This window comes from Ambystoma mexicanum, chromosome 1q (assembly GCF_040938575.1).
Source record: "Ambystoma mexicanum isolate Mex_15411 chromosome 1q, UKY_AmexF1_1, whole genome shotgun sequence".
In the NCBI taxonomy this organism is placed as follows: domain Eukaryota; kingdom Metazoa; phylum Chordata; class Amphibia; order Caudata; family Ambystomatidae; genus Ambystoma; species Ambystoma mexicanum.
Window position 1 is genome coordinate 982,125,546 of NC_090922.1, and position 17,307 is coordinate 982,142,852.

The following is a 17,307-nucleotide window of genomic DNA, read 5'->3' on the forward strand; positions in this document are numbered from 1 at the left end:
ATATTAGAACGCGCGCTTCCAAAACATCGAATTCCATCAGTGCTACCTGAATTCTATTGCGCTATGCCACGCTTCCATCCAGAGCACCACAGCAACATATGCAAAGGAAAAGAGACATATTCAGGTTCGCTTTCAATAGTGAACAACGGTACAGTGCTGTACTTACCTTAACGGATTCCGGGGGCCTGTTTTTCATCGCGCTCTCATCCGCTCGCAGCACCACAGTGTCCTGTGAGGAGAAGAAGAAGAAAACACAGGTTAGCTTTAAAAGACAATAAAGGTGCTGCGCTTTATGCTATCCAGCATGCCAGCATCAAGACCTTCGCACCTGAAAAGAAGGAAATAAAGACATTAACGAATTCCCACCATAAACAGAACAAAGACTTACAATTAACAAACCTACCTGCCTACCAGCAGATTTGGGGTCCCAGCAGGCCTGGGCCCAAGGAAGGCGTACTGCACCAGTGAAGCAACTCGGGCAGCTCACCAACAAACGTCAAGCACCCCTGCACAAGAAACGCAGGACGGAAAGCTCACCCTACAAATAACTAAGATTAATTATTCAGCACTGGGCTAATACGCATCCAGGGTTCCACATCTCAGAGCCTTCCAGATGCTCCCGGGGATATCAGGTGAGCGTAACAAAAACATAACTTTGTAAAGAAATACTAACACAGGGCCTAGAACACTACCCTACCAATAATGAATGCAACCACAACATCAATATCCTTGTTGCTCTCTCTGTGTTGCTATATGTGGGTATCTAATATGTGCCAAAACTAACTACAAGTGATACATGTACCTTCCGCCACGCAAATCTCACCCTGCTCACACATTAGTACGTGTTAATAGGTTTTTCTCAGGCTGAACCTTTTTGCCTAGCTGCATCCAAACAAGAGGAAGAAGGAAATGTATCTTTGTATGCTGTTGTAGATGTTGTAATAGACAAGGGAACATAGTTGTCCACACTAGCCCCTCCAGATACATCCATTACAATGCTAAAGATGGTTTGTAGCCCTCCTTTGTGCTTCAACATGTGTATGCAGAGTCCAGCAAGCATCAGAATTGAATATGTTTGCAAAATTAGAGTATGTCTATCGGGGCAAGTAAAGGCCAGATGTCCATGTTCCTGAAACGTTTACTCTTGTAAAAAAAAAAGAATGAAATAATTACTTTAAATGTTCTCCTAAAATGATTGAGTAACATATGTTACTGTACTAGAAGCAGAAAACGGGGAATTGTCATTGTGTGCAGTCACTGGACTACCTACATAATAAATACATAAAGAAAACAGAGACAGAGCTGTGGGGGAGGGGTCTTTCCAGGAATATACTCCATACTGATTGTTCTGCTTACTTTCACCTGTGATATCAGTTTGTGTTTTCCCCTTGGCCCTGGTGTTTATTATTTTTTTTCTTTTCTTTTAGTAGATTGTATGGTAAACCCTTTCCCCTGTTTGCAGCGGACAAGTAATGTCCCATATTAACTGGATTGTGCATGTTGTAGGAGACATGTTTGAGGCAACAATCAAAGCAGGGAATTATTTCCCTCCCCAATCAAGTGCACCACACCAATAACTCAATGTATTGGATTTTTCACGAGCCCCACTTCTGACTCATTTTACACCACTATCAGCCATCGCCCCCGTGCAAAGGATAAGCCAAGAATCAGGCTGGTGTGCAGCAGGAATATATGTTTATTATTCCATAGACAAAATCAATATAGCATAAGAATGATCACTGGACACGCCACCTTACTCTGTGGCACAAAATTCAATACAAACAAGTTGAACACTATTCACTTTTAATAATAGAATTCACAAAATATTCAAAACACAACATGGGTATTTTCAACCCTGCTCTCATGTAAAAAGACACAGAGGTCGAATAAACACTGAATTTTGGGGTCACTCACAATATCTAATGTAAAGAATGAAGCAGCACCCTGGACATGTCAGAACAATTGAAATTCACTACATATTGTGCATGGGGTTTACTTTAAATAACATGTTACGCTTTTCATTTGGCAAAACCCTTTTCATTCGCTGCACCTTTCAGCTCTGAGATCGCTTTGCATGTTCAATTTTAAACACGGTTATAGCAGGACCAACCTTTAACAAAAATACTTTTCTTAAAATGTAATGTACCTTTTTCCTTTAGTTGTTAAATGCAACGCCCCCCAACCCCCGTTAGAGAATTTTGAGGTTGGTAAAAAGGATATAAGTGGTCCCTAAATTACATTATATGACTATACTCTTATTCACACTGTACTTCCACAAAATCGTCGTGTGTAATTTGGCCATATGGAAATTAATAAAATTATTACTTGGTAAGAAAAGGCTAGAGATCTACATCCGTATGCCACCCAATAAATAAGAGAAAGGTATTAATTCAATCAAATCCCCAAAATACTTGGTTCTGTTGGGCAAGTTTACTTACATTGAACACCTCTGGGTTTTGTGCTCAGAAAAAGCCATCAACCATCCTGGATCATCTCCTGGTAAAGGACATTAACCTGGGCAGACTCCAACATCAATCATGGACAGCTTCCAGAAGCCCTCTATTTGCCTCTCCTGGTGATATATAAGGTTATAGATACCCAGACTATTTTGGTTCTCTATCAATTTTTCATCAGTTTGCAATCAGATAATTTCAGACAGCTCTCCATCTTTTCCATTTTCCATTGTGCATCTCGTTTTAAACCCATGAACATACCTCAACATATTTAAATGATTAGATGCCTGTTTAATGGCTCTTGATTCAAATTGGACCTCTAGTGTCCACCCCCATTCCAAAGATTGGTTCCTTTAGTTAGTAGGCTCCAATTCTGGGAAGCATAACTCCACCCTTCTGCATTAGCATTTCTGAACACTCCAGTTATAAACTTAAAAAATCGACATGACAACTTTTTCCAATTTACCATTAAGATCCATAAACTGTATAATTTTGAATTGGTGTGATCATGCCAAAAGTAAAGCACTGTGTCTCATTTCACACATGGTTGCAGGTGCGAATTGCAGTTTTTTGCAACTTCTTCCAAAAATATAACAATTATCATGACAAGATTTTACAGAGAGATATTGGATTTAATAAGCTACCATCTTCCCAACTCTCTGCTCCGTGACTTTTTCTGGGATGCTTGGATCACATTTTAGCTTCTTTCTCTGGGTCCCAAGGGTAAAATATATATTATGAGAATTATATCATTAGATAAGTTTTTTCCAAAGCTCTCCCCAAATAATTTAACCATTTCAGTAGGAATTATGGTTCCTGAGATAATGAACAATTATGATATCCCCATAGCACCTACGGTAATCTCAAGTCATATGCATAATGTTAACTTCAATTACACATCAAGTTTCTTCAAACTTAGACATTGGTCTGGGATATCTGCTTCTTTGTTCACCTTGCTGCTATCAGGTCATTTACATTCTTTCTCCCAGGGCTAATGGACCATCTGTTCTCTTATCTTTGAGAGAAGAGAGAATAGCTCCGTCAGACTCATTTGACCTTCTCTGGTGCATGTATACTGTCAGTCAGCCCAGTGAGGGACCACAAATTGAATTTGAACTCTGAATATTATTCAGAGGTCACATCCATTAGCTGGTCCATTGTTTATTTAGTGATGTTATTCCATCACCCAATACACTTTAGTCAGGCACAAGCTCCATCTCATTTCGGCTGGCAGAAACTTCAAACAGATTTTCCAGAGAGCGGGGGAGGCAGGGCTTGGTAAATGCAGGGAGAAGGGGAACAGTTATTGCCCTTTGAATCTCATGGGTAAAGATTTTGTATGCTAAGTACAGATTTTACCTCAATTCCTAGGACAGCACAATGCATGATTTTACAGTCTGCATTTTTATACATTAAATCTGCTTTACACCTCCAAGTAAATACAAGAATTTTTTCTTCATTTGCCTTAGGCTGCTTGTGTCAGTATTTTTCCATAGGTTAAAAAGCTGCCACCTTCATTCAAGTGGGCCCTCAAATGACTTCTGTCAATGGAGTTTCCTATTTAAAATGTTCATTGTTTCCAAGTTGAAGAATGCACACATTTCCATGGTAGTTCTCTCTGTTAGCAAAGCTGCACTTTAGGCATCAATCACGTAATTGAAAGTAAAGAATGAGGTTGTGGGTAAAGGGCCTGTGGTAATGTGCTCTGCCCACTTCAATATATTTGTACTGGACTGAGTTGAGGTGTGTAGGTCATGGTTTAGGTGTACCCACTACCATCAAATAATGGAGAATCACTAGTACAGATATGACTTACTTGTACCAGTGTGACTTAGCATATATAAAGAATCTATTCTAAGTACATAACTGGGTAGGCAGACTGTTAGTGAGAGTTCTCTCTGAATCTGGGTAAATACTTTACTAATTGAGAATCCTCTCTACGTGTCAGGACATAAATTTGAACAACACGTGCAATGGCGAGACGGCTCTATTTTAATTGCTGCACCATAATAATTGACTAAAGTTGTTCCTAGCTCTTATGTATGGTGGAAGCAGTTTTTGTATGGTGAGTCCATGCATTAATTTTGTGACTCTTAACCAATGTGCAATATAATGCTTTTTATAAGCTGTGGTTTACATGCTTTAGACACAAGTTCTATGTTTTTTGCAAACAGATATTTGCATCTGATCACCTGGTTTGAGGACCATCTCAATTAACTATTCATAATATGCATCTTTATTTGCGCACGGAATAAGATGACGATAGGTGAGATTTGTCCTATCGTAGGAACGCCTTCTTGAATGTAGCACAGAGCATGAATATTCATTGTTTCTCTGGTGTATTTTAATTTAACACAGGCTCTTAGTTAGTGCAAACACTGCACACGCTCTCTTTTTTAATGCACATTTTTGAGCATCAACACAGTATTTAGATGTTCAGTGTTGGGACTATTTCTCCAATTTAAGGATGTTTACTCACTATAGACACTATCAGGGATGCTCTGGCATGGGGCCACTTTGAGGTGGTTCTTGAACACACCAATGCTGCCAATGTGTGTTACTATAGGCGCCATTGCTTACCGACAATTGACTGAGATTTTCTGTTTCTCCCTTCCTTTTCTGTTCGACCTCCCTACATCCTGCAATTTTGATTACCACATGGGTATGTGAATCATTTGTGATTATTTGAATATCTGAAATAATGAATCATGGTTTTGTCATTATCACCTTCACATGATGTTGGATATACTCTCCTGTATTGTAGTAACACTTTGAACCATATGTCTGCCTTGATAACGACGATCAAGTCGAAACATGTGTCGGCTGACATTGTGCTACAATAAAGAACTGTGCTGACAGACTTTTGAATGGTTTTACATATAAATATTATGTTTGAATCGCCAGCATACTCAATTTTCAAGGGAAGAGCGCGGTGAACAAGTCATACCTGTACTTGTAATTGAAAGTAGTTTCAGTCCTTCGGCCTAGTCACTCGAATACAAGGCCCATTTAGAGTTAGTATTTGTCTTTCTCTGAAAACAACATTTTGATGTTTGGCAGTTGCAAGTGAAATGTTGCCTTTTTGTCTGTCAGCCAACAGTATGACTTTAATTTTATGTACTGTTAGGGCTCAGTCAGACAGGCAGAGTTCATTTGTATCTTGGGAGCTGAAAGTATATCCCACAATGTGTTCCAAAACTGAAGACTATGAGCCGTTACACCATTCAGGGTGGCTGGAGCAAGGCTATTTGGAAAAGGGCAGTGGATCACACCAGCATAGACCATATTCAACAGAACAAGTCATTCATTGGGGACTGGAAGTGATCATAAGGGTGGATGCCCTGTGCCCCTCGCCTGACGAGGTGAGACCATGAGTTCCTTGAATCAGCAATGGTGAACCAGAAGTATTATTTGCATACTTAATGTTCCTGTCATTAGTAGTGAAGAAGGATTAACATCTCAATTAATGTGCCCTTTGTGTACAACGAGAGACGGAAATAGGTTGCCGAAAGGTGTATCCCAACCTGTAAGATTTTAATTGTCATGTGGCCAGTAATTTAGGTAAACTGCAGTCTGGAGGGCGGTTCAGGTTACTTAGGAGGGAAAAGGTTAAAGGATGGGATGCTGTCTGTTTGTCTTGCAAGCAAATTAATACATTGAGAATGTAAGTCTGATTTCTCTAACAGTAGTAAAAGTGTTCCTCTCAGATCCATGTGTAGCATTCATAATAAATGCTTCTACAGCTTGTAATTCATGAGGGTCCATCTCACTGGCTACATTCCCATGCATCAATAGAGATACACACAAAAACTAACATAATTATGAAAGGACATCAGGCACACCCCTCCCAACCTTTGCTAAAGGTCTGAATGTTTAACTTGTAATTTATGAGATGGATGCGATAGTGGGAATCTGGTACATATATTGCCAGCAGTGCACGTGTGACATGTGTAGACTATACAACACTATCAATATAACAAACATAACCTGTAAGACCATGATATGACTAGCTAGCTCATAGGGAAGAGATGGTCGAGAAATGTAAACTCTCTATAGAGTAGCACTCCCATCGAATAAAACTGGAATGTCTTTGTAAATGCCCACCCCTCATGCCTAAAAAGTAGCCATGCTGTACACTGGGCATATCTGGCTGATCGAATGATGGTAAATCCCACTTATCCTGCCAGTAAAGTGGAACTGTGGCAACCACCATGATCATTGTGTACTTTCCTGGGTAGAAATGTCCCAACAGTGAAGATAATCATATAATAACATCATATTTTAATGTTGCACTTCATGACAGATTCATCCTGCTTCTGAGTGCTATAATAATGGCTTTTACTGTTAATTATAGTGGATATTGGTGTATGATGATATATTCTGGCATCTTAGGTCCAATCACACTCTCCAATGACATTGTTACTCTTCTGTCTTGATGATGTTATTCCCATTCAGTTTCTCAGTGGGTTCTGTGAACACTTCTGGGCTCAACCTTTGGGGCTTAATCATTGAGTGGGTAGAGACAGTTTCCCAGTGTAAAGCTCTTGCCTCATTGACACAATCACACCTGTCTTACTGCCATTAAAAACTGGATGTCAGCCTGCTTTCTTTCTCTCAATATTGATAAGACTGAAGTCTTATTCTTTCCCTCCAACACTCTTCCCCTCCCTCTCCTCCACCTTTCATTCACTTTCCCCCCACTAATCTTACTATTTCTGGCCACGCCCGCAACTTAGGCGTTCACTTTCACTCTTCCCTCTCCATTTCCCACCATATTTCTCTTACCTCTCGCGCCTCTCGCTACCACCTCTTCAATATTTGCAAAGTCTGCTCCTCCCTTACCTTTCATGCAACTAAACTCTTAATCTCCTCCCTTATCTTCTCTCGCCTCTTCTATTGCTCCTCCCTATTTTTTGGACTACCTGCTTCTCATCTTGCCCCTCTCAAATCTATCTACCACTCAGCTGTCCGTACCCTCTGTCTACTTGCCCCGCACAACTCCATTTCTTCTTCACTTTCCTCCCTTGTCTGGCTTCCCTTCCACTCCCAACTTAAATTTTATTTCCTCTGTCTAGTCTGTAAGTCTCTCCATGACCTGGCTCCCCTCTATCTTTCCTCTCTTCTCTCTTTCTATAATCCCTCCCGCCCCCTCCGTTCAGCCGACCACTTCCTTGTCACCGTCCCCCCTTGCCCATGTGCTTCCTCCCATTTCCGCTCCTTTCAGCTCCTAGCCCCCCTGCAATGGAATGCCTTACCTCTCTCAATCAGCTCCATTCCTACCTTTTCCTCCTTCCGCTCTTCCCTGAAATCTCTCCTTCTCCATTCCCCGCCTTGAAACCTTCCCCACCTCTCATTCCCTTGATTCTTCCCTGTGATCCCCTCTTCCCTCCCCCTTCCCCTTATCCTCCCTCTTTTTCACTGTATTTCCCTCCTGTTTCCTCCCTCCTCCTTCCTTCCTCCCTTTCCCACTCCCCCTTCAGATTAATCAGATTAATTGCACTACTTACTGTTTTTTACTGGTTCGATTCATGATTGTAAATTGCTTCTACTGTTTTATTGTCTATGTATACTGTTGTTTAATGTAAAGCGCTTTGGATGAAAGCGCTATATAAACTAAATAAATATAATACAACACAATACATGTGTGATGATGCAATTAATGTAAGGCCAGCATTGCATTCTTGTTGCCAGACAGGCAGGGACGTCGATCAGGGGTCGCCAGGGTTAGCAACTGTGACCCCTGAGGTCTCACTTGCTACCCCTGTGGTCTTTCTTGCTACCCCTAAAAAAATGTACTTTTTTTTTTTTATTCAACTGAGGCTCCTGGGCTGTGGCCAGCAGCACGTGGCTCTTTGTTTCTGGAGTGGCAGTTTTTTTCTGATAGCTATAACTGGTAAGATAGCTCAGTGGGTTCAGCGTTCGCTGCTGCAATGTGTGCGTGATCAGCAGGATGCAGGTTGGACTCCTGGCAAAGTTAACTCAGCCTTTCATCCTGCTGAGGTGGATAAATGAGTACCAACACAGGTTAGGTGATATTGTATGTATATTTGTTCTATGTGAAGCGCTTAAGCGGAAGTGCTACATAATAACACATAATTATTGTTTGGCTTTTGACGTTTGCTTGCATTCACAGTAATTTGGTAATATGGGCCTATACGCGCTGATATTTATGATATATATGGTGATCCATTCTTGTATAAATGTATATCACTTTACAGTGATATTATAACCATGTGTTTCGAAGTGTACTTAGAAACAATGCTATGTGCTGCCACTTCCTGTTTTTTCAAGGGGTGAAAGGTGGTGTTCCATCACTTCCTGTGATGTCATTTCAGGGCAGGGTCAAATGACATCACCTCCTGTGATGTCATCAGAGTTCAAGGGTCGTGTGATATCACTTCCGCCACCCCAGGCATTTTGGTGAAATGACGTCCCTGCAGACAGGCTTCAATTACAAGAAAAATGTCACCTCACTTGGATCCTCCTAACCCACACGTTTGCATTAAGATCTCTTGACAGCCGCCAACCACTTGTCATTCCATTTTTCACCTGTATTATTGCATGTACCTGGCATTTCCTTTAAAGTTACCAAAGGGATCCATGGCAACTTTTTGCCCAAATGTGCTGTAGTTCTCAGTGATTCAGAACGAACTGGATTTGGCCTTCCCTTTTTGTGTTTTCTTTGATTTGTCATGTTACATTGCTTGAATATCTCTGCTTGATCGTTGGGTTTTTCCCTTTGATTTAAGTTCCCCACACCCTCATGTGTCTAACCTTCTTTTTGGTTTTGAGATCCTTTTACAAAACAGCCTCAAAAAGACGAACATCTCAGACGAGAAGAATATAACGAATTGGAGAGTTAAAGTAAGCAATTATTTAATGCCCCGTCTAATACATCTATGTATCACCCAATCATCTGTACAATACCAAGGGGGATAGTTGAAGAGTGAAACGCTCACCTCAGACATGGACCCAGCATACACTTTGCAAGTTCAAATCCAGGTGGAGCTGGCTCATCCCTTCATCCTGTAGAGGTTGCAAACCTAAATACCATCAAACTTGAGTAAAGGTTACAACACCTTGTATTGTATTACAGTACTGTACTTTGAAGCAGAATGAGTCTATCATGACTCTGTTAAGGGTCTTTGCCGTGATTCACACACGCCCCTCACATGACTTGACTATCCAGACACAGATGACCATGTGTATGCTTAAAAGCAGTGGATGGAAAAGGAAACATCTGCTGTGCTCTTAAGAAATCACAATCAGAAAAAGGATGGCCAAAGCCCACTTTAGAATGTTGGGGTTTTGTACCGTTTTAGCTGTATGGCCAACGTTTGGTGAATATCAGAGGTTAGCAAATGTGCATGAAGATGACATTTTAGCATTTTAAGAAGTATAATGCACCACATAGGGCAGAATCCCCTGTGCTGTGGCACGGGACTTCATAGAGACAGAAAACTCAGGGTAACAGTAGACACGAATTACATTTCTTAATAGTGCTTTAAAAGTCAGACTGGGATAGATATTTAAGAATATGAAAATACATCACAACTGAAGTTCGCAGTGGAAATGTAGTTAAAGGATGCACCCTTTCCAACACACAATTCGACCCCTGACCCCGTTCCGAGGAAATAAGTGAGAGGTACAGAGCTCAGCCTTCAAGTCAAAATGATGGTGCAGAAAAGTGAAGACAGACTAACAACGCCGCCTGCTTGTCCTTCAATTATTAATTTTCGTAAAACTGAACATCATCTTGGTGTGGTCCTAAGGGCCTGGACCATCCAAAAATACATGTCAGGCTTTTATGAGTCAGGTAAGTATCACTTAATCAAACTCCTTCAGCGTCCTTCTGACCTCTCCCCGCGGTGTAGCCATTGACAGCGCAGGGTTTCCTATGAATCAAGGGTCTGGTTGGCTCTAGGATTGGAACCTGCCCATGCTAAGCACCATTTATAGGTTGGAAGGTTTGTTCTGGTGTCGCAAGATCACAGGAGTGGTTAGGGGTTTAGCCAGGACCCCAATTTGGTGCGTATGAGAGGTGGGTTTACTCCTGGTTATCTTGTCTGATTCGGTATCAATAATCCTTCTAACATGGTAGTTAGTGCGATACAGGTTCGCTTTTATTGATGGTTTATGAAAGATTCCACTTGATACAATGATTAGTGTGTAGAACACTGTTATGGCATTTTATGCCTTGGTGCGGTCAGCCGACACGTGTTTCAACCCAAACGGGTCTTTCTCAAGGCTGAACAATATTCAAAAAGGTGCAAAGTGATATGTGGTAAAAGACATTTTGTGACCAGCATGTTTAATTAACAAACATTAAACGTGGTGGGTGATGTGTGGTGGTGGTGGGAAATTTAAAAACATTGCATAATTATACATTGCATTTACAAGTTGGATTATTAACACAGTAGACAGAAGAAAAAATGGGGAGAGAGAAGAGAGAGAGGTTAGCAAGAGCGGTGGGGAGGAGGATGGGCGGAAGGAGGATTGGAGAGATAAATGGTCTTCTTACCAAGTATGTCATACTGCGGTCCCTGGGTGGGGTTCTTGTTTTATTGTGGGTGGCTGTCCTTATGGCAGTCTAGCTCCTATTGGGCTCTGAAAATAATTCATGAAATAGTCCGTGGTTACAACTGGTATATGATTATGATTTGTATAGTTCGAAGGGGGTGGGTTGAGCCCTTTCTTAGGTATGGCGAGTTTCAGCGAGGGTTGGATCGAGGTGGCATTGCTTACCTTCGTCCGAGTAGTGTCTGTGATGCGTTGCTCCCTGCGGCTTCAGTGGTGAATGAATGCCGCCATGTTTAATATACTTGCGCATGCGCCTACCAGCCATGGTTGGACTGGCGGCGCATGCGTGAGCGTGTGGTGTCCCAGCGGGTGCTACTGCGCGTGCGCGAAGAGATAGTGTTCTTAGGAGGCAATTGCGCATGCACGGGTGCGAGTTAGCGATACTGAAGTGTGCACATTTTGATGTTTTTCTGAATGGGCCATGGCCCGGTGGAATGGGGCGGTATTGTTGGAACCTAGGAGGGCAATTCCAGGGGGATCAGAATGGAAGGGTGTAAGTGGTGGTTTGCTAATTTCTGTTATGAGTGGATAGCTCATTTAAAGTGTGATTGGATAAGTCATTACGGATGGTCAGTCGTGGCTTGCCAAGAATTTGTCGATGTCTGAAACTGTTATTCGTGTTCGTCGGTCGGGCCAGGGTGTGATGCCCATTGAAGTATATCATGGTGGAGGCAGATTTGGTGGTTGAGAGGGTTTACAGAAAGACATTGAGGTCGTGATCTCTGTTAAGACCATTTTTAACACATCTAAAGTGACAGATAAGTCGCGCTTCTTCTTGTCTGAGTTTCTGGATTCTGTCTCCTCCTCTCGGGCCCAGCCTGACGATTTTCAGTCCGATGAACCTTATTTCACTTTTGTCGTTCATTTGGTGATACTTCTGCCAGTGGTTGGCCAGCGGTAGTTTAGGATCTTGCGAATGTATGCTGTTCATATGTTCCCTTATCCTGATGCGAGCTTCTCGGATGGTGCTGCCAATATATATCTTGTCACATACGCAAATCAAAGCATAGATCACATACTTACTTCTACAATTGATGTGCTCCGTGATTTTAAATATTGGGCAACCTGCGAATTTGGCACAGTTAGTTTGTGTCGCATATTTGCACATTGAGCAAGTTCCGCATTTAGTGAAGCCTATTGGTGTTTGCTTGCTGAGCCAGTCTTGTGCCATGATGTGTTTCTCCGCGAGAAAGGAAGGACTAAGTAGGTTCCTGAGAGTTGGTGCTCTTTTGAACGACATGCTTGGATATGTCTCAAGCTGAGGTTCGATATGTTCATCCATACGGAGTAGCTCCCAGTGTTTGGTCAAGATTTTTTGGAGGGCATGACTGTCTTGGTTGTATCTTGTGACAAATCTAATCTTGGGGTTGCATTCCTGTCTTCTGGGTTTAGGTGTTAACAATGTAGATCTTGGAATGTGTATAGCTTGTTCTCTTGCCGGTGTCAGGCTTTGGGCGGAATAGCCTCGGCATCTAAATCTGCGATCCAATAGGTCGCATTCTTCTGTGAAGGATTTGTCTGTGTTGCAGTTCCTTCTCGCTCGGATGTATTCACCTTTTGGGATATTTCGTATAACACTGTTCCTGTGGCAACTTTGTGCATGAAGGGTTGAGTTCACTTCCGTTGGTTTACGAAATGTTCTGGTTGTAATTTTGTTGTCTTCAATCATAATCTTGAGATCCAAAAAGTCTATTTGTTCCGAGCTGATATGGCTAGTTAGTTCAATGCCATAGTTGTTAGTATTGAGGTAATCCATGTATTGGTTTAGTTCATCTTCTGTCCCTTTCCATATCAGGATGATATCATCTATGAAACGAGCCCAGTTGACAATTAGGCTGGTGTATTTGGTTTCCTTCATTGCATGCTCTTGTTCGTAGGTATGCATGAAGCAGTTGGCTAATGCTGGAGCATAGCTGGCTCCCATAGCGATCCCCTTGATTTGCTTGTAGTATTCACCGTTGAAAATAAATATGTTGTTGTTGAGTGAAAATTTCAGGAAGGATTTGGTCGTTTCCTATGAATCATATTAAATAGGAAATATGTGTTTATAGTTTTCGTGCATGTTTCAGTGAACTTTACCTCTCAAAAACGTTCCCCTTCTTCCTGCTAAATCAGGTAAATAAAGGGTAAAATAAGCCGTTTGCTAATTCTTACCAGCAATGACCCATATTGTATTAACGACCACATTTATAGCTTGCAAGGTTGGTCCCGGGCTGCTCCTGCGTTGCTGGTGTGTCTCAGTAGAATATTATTCTCATGACATTTCCCTAGATGCTGCAATTTTTGTTGATCCTGTTGCTCGAAATAAAATTATGAACCTGCCCTAATGCTATGGTCTGGGCATGCTGGCGTCAGGGCACTTAAGCAGTCAATATTTAGCAGAGAAAAAGAAAATACATATTCGCAATCAATAAAGCCTGATATTTTATTTACCACAAAATATGAGTATATGGAGAGAGGAAAAGAAGGAAGACGGTGGGGAGGGTGGAAGGAGCGAAGCAGGGACTGGGAAAGTGCCAGGCTGAGAGAAGCGAGCCATTTAAAAATGTCTTTCTTTGAAAGAGTCATGAAATGAACCTTGATATCATTTACTTAAAAAATGAAATCAACTTTAAAGCTAGCCTTCTGTATAGAGTACATTCCAATATGCTGTCCACGGTGGCAGAGACTTCAGAGACCATTTTATCATGTCCCCTGCACTGTCTGGCGCCTTTATTGCGTTGCACACCTACTGCCTCGTCGCCTGCATTGTGGCGACATCACCTCACGCATTGTGCAATACGAACACCTCCCTACCTATAACGCAGTCTGCAAGATGACACAATGATGTTTGAGGTCTGTCTACTCTAGACAAACGCGCATTCTGCCATTTTTTTAAAGACCTCCTGCGGAATTATGAAATGTCCGCACTGTCATTTCAGCAAAGTATTTCTTTTTCCACAGATCACTTTGCTCAGAGGGAGATGTGAAGGCCGCGGAATCTCTTGAACTAAACATCTTTTAGGCCTCGCTTCTTGAATGAATCCCATTCGAATGGCCCTTCTTTTGCTGAACAGGATGTAACAGTGCTCACAGAACATACGCTCCTATAGACGTGCTTCAATGCAGTTTCTGATGAATGCCTAAAAACCCGTTGCAAGATGGCCGCTCCATGCAGGGCACCGTCCCCCAAGAAAGAAGGATTATCCAGAAAGCTCCACTTGATACTTTTCCCCAGACTTCACAAAAAGAGGCAGAGATTTGAAAATTATAGAGGATTGGCAGAAACGAATTTAAGAGAACATGCTTTCGCTATCTTTGAATCTACAACATAATTCACAGTTTGACAAGGAACAGTTTCTCTGACATTGAGACTACAGAAGAATAGGTGTTAGGCCCACAAGAGAATGTAGTATTGTCTACTATTTTACCAGGGCTTCTTAAAAGAGAATAAAGTTGGTGAAAGCACTGGTTGTTGTATTTCATTTAATCAGGAACACAGAGTGAACACATTCAGCAGACCATGTATGCGATCTTCTGAGTGATATGAATATGGTTTGAAAGTGAATTCTCTATTATAGATCATATGCGTCACTTACGTCTTTTATGAACACCCTTACAATTCTCTGTGGTCAATCTGGAGCAAGGGAACGCAGGCTAAACATGCAAGTAAGGGCCGGCGTGCCCTGTTCTCCATCATTCTCACCTGGGCCCCGCGTTTTCCTCTCCATTCTGCTCCACACTCCCAAGTTGCTGGATGGCCGATGGGCTGGGTGATTGCTTCTCTGATGACTGGAAACAGCATGAGGGATGCCTCATTACAAGTTTGGTGGTACTTTGTCAGTTAATCTGCAGAATTACTGCAGGATTACAAGTGATGGTAGGCGGTGTTAGTCCCCTTTTATTGGAGTCCATAGGAATCCATGGGATTTCGGTGGAATATCACAGGCTGTAATTCCGCTGGTGGTAATTCTGTTGATTTGGCCGTTTCTGGCAGGAAAGTGGAGGAATGACCTCCATCATTCTGCTGGGGTTTTCCCTCCCCCTTACCTCCAAACCCATAATTTGGCAGTGCAGTAATGTGGCAGTAATGCAGTGGTAAGTTTGTTAACACTGCATTACCACCGTTTCTGGCTCCACTTTCAAACTCATGATGCCCTTGTTAAGAAAAATCATGGCTGAACTAGCAACACCAAAATTGAAGGGGGCATGTTTTCCTGTATGCTAATATGTTGTAATGTGTGGGCTTTCAGAGCTACAATGTTACTTGCTACCTTATACACCATCTGAAAAATATACAAGTTTATATGTCAAGCAAAAAATGGTATATTATAGTTCTTCACCCTCAGTGAGCACCCCGGTGCCATAAATCAAAGTGATGACAGCCTAACAACTGTACGTTCAAGATGGCTATAAAAAACAAAACATCAACAAAACTTTCTGGTTCCTAAACTGCAATACAAAGTCCGTACCCCAGTGAGGTGTGCGTGGGTAGCTGGGAGGGGAGCCTGAGGCCAGATTACAGCATAGACATACTGGGGAGAAAGCTGCAGGAGGCTATCGTATGCATGTGGAAGTGTTTTTGGACGACAGCATTCCCATGCCTGCAGCCAAAGTGCTCCATCTTTTAATAATGAGGTGCTAAAAGTAGGTCCCTGCCGCCACGCTTTTATATGGAGAGCCGTCCCAGAGTGGGGTCCAGTGAAACTTATTTTACTATGTGATCAATTAAGCCGCAGTGTGACTTCTGCTTGACTGCATTCTTGACACCTGCGCCCAAGGAGGGGATTACAGAGGTCTCTGGCAGCAGACCTACAGCATCGTGAATCCTTGCTGGGGAGAGCAGGTGCCAGGGACACACCACCTGCCCCAGATCAAGTAAGAGTTTCGTTTTCCATGTGCGTTTTATTTAGTCATGGGTGCAGGTGGGGCTAGAATACATGTCTCAACTCTGGCTCCGGGGCCAGTTGGCTTGAAGTTCGAGTCAGGCAGGTGGCAGTCACAAAGCCTGGGCTGCAACAAGCCACGTCCAGCTTGCCCACCTCTATTTTTGTATCATATTTTACAACAAGAACAAGACCGCAATGTCATTGTTGCTGCAACAAATTCTCCCATCATCATTTTTCCTCTACTGATATGATATGATATGATGGGTTATGTATAACACGCTTAATACCCAGAGGTTTCTAAGCGCGGACCCGGGGATCAAACCTGTGTTGCTCAGTGTCGTCTTGCTTCCAAGATGAGAACTTTGCTCCTGAGCTATCCTCCAAAGAAACTGTGCACCTCGCTGTGCACCTGGCTCCTTCTGATTGCTAATGCTGTTAGTGGTCACTTCTGAAGGCCATCACGACTGGAAAAGCCTCCCTTGGCACACCTTTGAGTTGGTAGCCTAATTGGGAGTGTGGCAGGTACTCTGGCATTTGAGTTGTGACTTGGCAGTGGGACTGTGCTATTGGGTATGTGCATGACTGGCAGAGCGAGAGGTTTGGGAGTATAGTGTTTATGTAGATAGTAATATTCTAAGCTTATGCATACACTACCAGAATAGTTGTCATTCATTGACTGCCAAAAACAAGGCCTCAAATAAGCCATGTATTCACTAGATACATATGTCATTATTGAAGATCTAAGCCATACATTGTTTTTTTTATTAGTGTGCCATAGCTATTACAACTTCTCACACATACATATAAGAAAAACAATACAAAAAGTAAAATGAAAAATATATACATGTTTTGAGAAAAACGAAAAACTTTCTTACCACCCTTACATAGCATAATAAAAATGTATCTATCCTTGTTGAAAAGGGAAGCATAACTCTTCCGTTGCTTCCTACCTTAAAATTTAAATTAAAAAGCTGTTATTTCAATGTCAGTATCATCACAATAACATCTGTGTATTTGTAATTGTTTATTGCGCACCCTGCCCAAGGGCATCAGGGCGCATGTTTGGAAAAGGTAGTTACAGATAAGAGTTACATAGATAGGTACAGATTACATTGTATAGACATGTTTACATCAAGAATAAGAACATGAATCAGCAATATTACACAGATTGGTAGAATGGTCAAATATACAGTGTATATATAGTGAGTCGCCTGTTTGTGGGTGACCGTTACATGAGTTACAGAGCGGAGGCCAGTGCATCCTGTTCGTAGTGTCGGAGGTGAGGGCAGTGTGGGGAGGGGGAATACTGTCAGGGTGCTGGCTGGGGTAGTGTCGGAGGTGAGGGCAGTGTGGAGAGGGGGGGGTACTGTCAGGATACTGTCTGGGGTAGTGTCAGAGGGTAGTGG